This window comes from Mauremys reevesii, linkage group 21 (assembly GCF_016161935.1).
Source record: "Mauremys reevesii isolate NIE-2019 linkage group 21, ASM1616193v1, whole genome shotgun sequence".
NCBI lineage: Eukaryota > Metazoa > Chordata > Testudines > Geoemydidae > Mauremys > Mauremys reevesii.
Window position 1 is genome coordinate 480,228 of NC_052643.1, and position 6,119 is coordinate 486,346.

Here is a 6,119-nt window from a genome sequence, read left to right on the forward strand (position 1 = left end):
AAACTAGCTGTTACTACTCAAGAAAGAGATCTTGGCATCACTGTGCATAGTTCTCTGAAAACAGCCACTCAGTATGCAGCAGCAGTCAAAAAAGCCAACAGAATGTTGGGGATCATTAAGAAAGGGATAGATAATAAGAGAAAATATGATATTGCCTATATATAAATCCATGGTACGCCCACATCTTGAATACTGTGTGCAGATGTGGTCGCCCCATCTCAAATAAGATATATTGGAATTGGAAAAGGTTCAGAAAATGACAACAAAAATGATTAGGGGTATGGAACGGCTACTATATGAGGAGAGATTAATAAGACTGGGACTTTTCAGCTTGGAAAAGAGACAACTAAGGGGGGATATGATAGAGGTCTATAAAATCATGACTGGTGTGGCAAACGTAAATAAGGAAGTGCTATTTACTCCTTCGCATAACACAGGAACTAGGGGTCACCAAATAAAATTAATAGACAGCAGGTTTAAAACAAAGAAAAGGAAGGTTTTTTTCACATAACACACAGTCACCCTGTGGAAGTCCTTGACAGAGGATGTTGTGAAGGCCAATTTCTTCAAAAAAGAACTAGATAAATTCATGGAGGATAGGTCCATAAATGGTAATTAGCCAGGATGGGCAGGGATGATGTCCTTAGCCTCTGTTTGCCAGAAGCCTGTGTTCTGGGTGACAGGGGATGGATCACTTGGTGATTCCCTGTTCTGTTCATTCCGTCTGGGGCACTTGGCATTGGCCACTATCAGAAGACAGGATACTGGGCTAGATGGGCCCCATCCACCCATGAAGAAGTTGCGTACAGATATGCTTGTCCCATCAGTTTGAACTCGGGGGGAAGGTCATATAAACACGCTCACAAGAAGAAATAGTTTGCTGTTTGGACTCTCAGAAGGGCTGGAGCTAAGGGACAAAAGCAGAGATCCCCACGGTCCAACTGGGTTAGCCCTAAAAGACCTTCAGTGCTGAGGGATGACTACATCTCTGTCACCTTTTGGAACCATAGACTGTAACTCATTTGTGCTTATATTGTGCCTGCTTTAACCTGTAAATAACTCTCATTTCTTTTTCCTAGTTTATAAATCATTAGTTAATTTGACATAGGATTGGCGACTGTCTTTGATGTGAGATCCAAGGTACAAATTAATCTGGGGTAAGTGACTGGTCACAATTTGACTATTTTGTGATCTTTGGTGTAAGTGAGCATTTATCTAACTCCAGCTTGCCTGGGTGGCAAGATAGACTGGAGTGTCCAAGGGGACTGTCTGTGACTCCAGGATAAGATTATTGTGAGTTCACTTTGGGAGTTCACATTTGTTACTGGGTTGGTGAAATCTAATTATAAAACGTATCACCCGCCTGGGGTGTCTGCCCTGAGGCTGGCACTCACGGTCATGAACCACTCCAGACAGTGTGACACTGGCTCTCTTCAGAGTCTGTCCCATAACTGTCAAAGGGAGCTGAGCACTGAAAATCTGAGCCTTACTGTCCAGCATGGACCAGTGTCTGAGGCCTAGGTCACTGAATACTGAATTGCTATAGAAAGGATCTAGTCTCTAGCTAATCTGAGCTCCTCCGAGCTCTGATTTACTTTGAAGACGGAATTGCCAAGCGATAAACTGCAGAGAGGCACAAATATCTCACGGCTGTTACTGCAGATGGCTGTTTATTGGTCAAAAACATGTTGTCAACGAAGTCGAGACAAGCAAAGCTGCCTCCTAAACAGCTATTGAAGCAATCCGTAATGTCACCTGACAGGGCTGTGTGTGCTGGGCTGCTGAACCTACAGCCCATTTTAAAGCAAAAGTCAGTTTAAATTAGCAAAGCACAAACCATCACACCCAATTAGGCACAATCCAAACTCTGAGTCAACTGAAAAGAGATTATGTTTTTTATTCACAGCATTTTAAACAACTCTGTGCAGGCAGCCTTGGTTAATTAAGGCTTTGTTTAGCCACTGGGCTGAAAAATGTCAGTAAATAGGGAATGAACATTCTGGCTTGGAGAGGCCAATTAAGGGAGTTAGTCCAAGAGTGAGTCCTAAGAACAAAGAGTTTGGGCTGAGCTGAGGGTCGGTGCCACGTCAGTGAGCAAAGATGAGAGTGAAAACCAGTACAAGGATCCCAATGTCCGGGCATGGTCAGCTGCAGACTTCTACTGCTCCCACCTCCACAGATCTCCTCTGCCTTCCCTCCTCCCATTAGTGCCAGCTCCCCTTCCCTTCCTTCCCCTACAGCTCCCACAACCCCACTTCTTCCCATTGCCCTCCCCTTTGACTCCTCTCTTGCCTGCACAAATCCAGATTCCAGCAGCACTTCCTCCTCCTCCCCGGCAATGTCCGCCCCAACCTGGTGCAGCCTCTGCCCCCATCCACCACCTCCACCTCTCTGTGCCCTCCCACTATAAGCTCAGACTTCTTCCCACGCTGCCACTCTCCCTTTCTCTGCCCCAAATTGTTCCCATGTGTGCAGATCACCCCAAACTGCACCATCCTCTGTGGTCATGCCAAACCAGCTCCCTCAGGCTCACCCTAAATTGGTCCTTCGTGCAGGGCTGGTGCAACCATTTAGGCGACCTAGGTGGTCGCCTAGGGTGCTAGGATTTGGGGGGCAGCATTTTCTTCAGCAGCGACTGCAGTGGCCGGATCTTCAGCCGCCCCAGTCGCCACTGGCATTTAGGTGGAGGGAGCTGGGGCAGGGAAGTGTGGGGAGGGCCACCTGCAGCAAGTAAGGGGGGGGCGGCACGCCGGGGAACTCCCCACCCCAGCTCACCCCTGCCCCGCCTCCTCCCTGAACACACCGTGGCTGCTTCACTTCTCCCACCTCCCAGGCTTGCGGCGCCAATCAGCTTAGACACCACAAGCCTGGGAGGTGGGAGAAATGAAGCAGTGACAGCGTGCTCGGGGTGGAGGCACAGCAGGGGTGAGCTGTGGCGGGGGGGGCACCTCAGGGCAGAGGGGGGGAGCTACCATGGGGGGGGCACCTCAGGGTCGGGGGGAAACTTCTGCGGGGGGGGCCCTCAGGGCAGGGGCTCGGGGACAGGGGGGGAGTGCAAGGTGGAAGTTTCACGTAGGGCGCAAAACATCCTTGCACCGGCCCTGCCTTCGTGCATGCTCACTCTTGTGAGATCTTTCCCCAAACCCTCCCCGCACTATATTCTCCCCATACACTGGCCCTGTGTAATCATCCCAAACTCCTCCTCCTCATGATCTCACCCTAAAGCACTGTACCCCCTCAAAGTGCTCCTTCATTGATGCCCTCCTAAACCCATCCACCATGCGCTCCCACTGAATCACTCCAATTTAAAATCAACTAATTTTGAAATTGTGAATGAAAATAAGAAAGTTATTAATATTATGTTCCCGAGAGAGGTGAAAAACAAGTATAGTAGAAAAGGGAGAAAAGGGATAGATAATAAGAGAAAATATCATATTGCCTCTATATAAATCCATGGTACGCCCACATCTTGAATATTACATGCAGATCTGGTCACCCCATCTCAAAAAAGATATATTGGAATTGGAAAAGGTTCAGAAAGGGGCAACAAAAATGCTTAGAGGTATGGAATGACTGCCATATGAGGAGAGATTAATAAGACTGGGACTTTTCAGTTTGGAAAAGAGATGACTAAGGGGGAATATAATAGAGATCTACAAAATCTTGAATGGCGTGAATAAGGTAGTGTTATTTATTCCTTCTCATAACACAAGAACTAGGGGTCACCAAATGAAATTAATAGGCACCAGGTTTCAAACAAACAAAAGGAAGTGTTTCTTCACACAATGCATATTCAACCTGTAGAACTCTTTGTTCAAGGATGTTGTGAAGGCCAAGACTATAATAGGGTTCAAAAAATAACTAGATGAGTTCATGGAGGATAGGTCTATCAATGGCTATTAGCCAGGATGGGCAGGGATGGTGTCCCTAGCCTCTGTTTGCCGGAAGCTGGAGTGGGCGACAGGGGATGGATCACTTGATGATTATCTGTTCTGTTCATTCACTCTGGGACACCTGGCATTGGCCACTGTCAGAAGACGGGATACCGGGCTAGATGGACTTTTGATCTGACCCAGGATGGCCATTCTTATGTAAAAGAACCTCAGAGTGTGCGACCAGCATCAAATAGCAAGAGTTTAAAACGCATAGTGATCCCATTTCACCATGCATTCTTATGAAACAGGTGGCACAAATACTAATTACTGTCTGCACTGGGATACATTTTTTCATTGGAAATGTAGTTGACGGGTATCTTTTTAAAAATAATAATCGTTTTATGACCGTCATGTTTGTAACTTGTTCTAAAGGCATAAAAACTAGTGGGCAGCTCTGAAACGTATTCACCATCACAGGAAGCGTATTGCAAGGCCCAACTCTCCTGAGCCCTAATTCCATGTCATAGCCAAAGGCGATGGTGTGAAACAAATGCAGTGCATCATGTCATCAGAGACTGTACCATTCACAGGGCTCTGTAGAAGTCTTCCACTCTTACTGGCAGCATAGTCAGGATAGCAAAAAGATGAGACTTTGGTTTTCTGGACAGCAATGTGGTTAAGTAAATGAGACTTCTCAGCTGTGATAGAGCCCTGGGATCCAGCATGAGCGCTGCCAGTAGGGTTACTGTGCAGGCCTCAGATCCTGATACCTCATCTGTAAAATGGGGGGAATGATTCCCTAGTCCTTGCTCGGTAATAAGGGCTGTGAGCAATTAACATGAACCACTCAGACAGGCGAGACTTGGGCCCCCAGGCAGCCTTGGGTCCTCCGTGCCAGGCTGCAGCGATAGCCGCAGTACATATCCAGGTGTGTTTATTTTCTCTCTCATTTTGTGATTTCTCCTCCATTTCTGTTAAACAGCGAATAAAAGAGCGATGACCTGAATTGGCTTTCTGAGGCCTGGTCTACACTAGGACTTTAATTTGAATTTAGCAGCGTTAATTCGAATTAACCGTGCACCCGTCCACACCAGGAAGCCATTTAATTCGACATAGAGGGCTCTTTAGTTCGAATTCTGTACTCCTCCCCGACGAGGGGAGTAGCGCTAAATTCGGCATGGCTATGTCGACCTTAGTAGCTCCGGGAGCTATCCCACAGTGCACCACTCTGTTGACACTCTGGACAGCAGTCCGAGCTTGGATGTTCTGATCAGCCACACAGGAAATGCCCAGGGAAAATCTGACACGCTCCGGTGCCTTGTGGATGTTCTGCAGGACCGCAGGCAGGAGGACAGAGCCCCCCTGCACTATATCTACAACCGCCCTCCCCCGCCACAAAGTCCCAACCCCCCCTCACCCAAAGTAACAAGAAGGAGGGGCGACAGGGGCCGTGAAAACTGTCACTGCACCCCTGCAGAGTGCACAAATACAAGAAGGCTCTCATTCCCTAAATGTTGAGAAGTCCTTCCCTTCCTGGGCTCACCGAAGCCCCAATCCCAGTTTCATCCCCTAACTGTGTAGTTGATTATTAAAAGTAGTTTGCTGTTAATTACTATTTCCGTCAAGTTTTTCTACAGAAGACTGTCGGTGAAGGGGGGGGGAAGGGGGTTGTTAATTGCACAGGACAGTCACCTTTACCAGGGTACAGACACGGGGGCAGGATCAGCAGCAGGTCACACACACAGTGCAGTCAGTAGGCACCCTGGTCGGTATGGGAGGTGTTTTCCATGTTCTGTGTGGGTGAGGGGTACGTGACTTTGTGGCATGGGAGGGCAGTTACAGAACTTATGCAGCGGTCCTTGTCCCGGACCACAGAGCCACGCAGCAGGGGAATCTGTAACTGTCCTCCCCCACAACAAGGTCACGTAGCCCCCGCACACAGAGTCCTGACAAGGAGGGATGGCAGGCTCCGTTGAAACAACCAGTCCGGCACTGCAGACCGCTCTAGGATCAGGAGCCTATCATTCCTCGAGTGTAGAAGCGGTGTTAACATCACTGCACACCCTATCCACCACAGTCTGCGTCCCTGTTTCAACCCTTTAAAACGAATTCATTAATAAAGAAAACGTTGTTAAGTAACAATGTTCCATTAACTTTATTTTTAAACATGTGTTGGAAGGGGGGAAACGTGGTGAACGGGGTATGTAACCGCAGAAGAACGTCAACAGTAACTGAAGCAGGGGC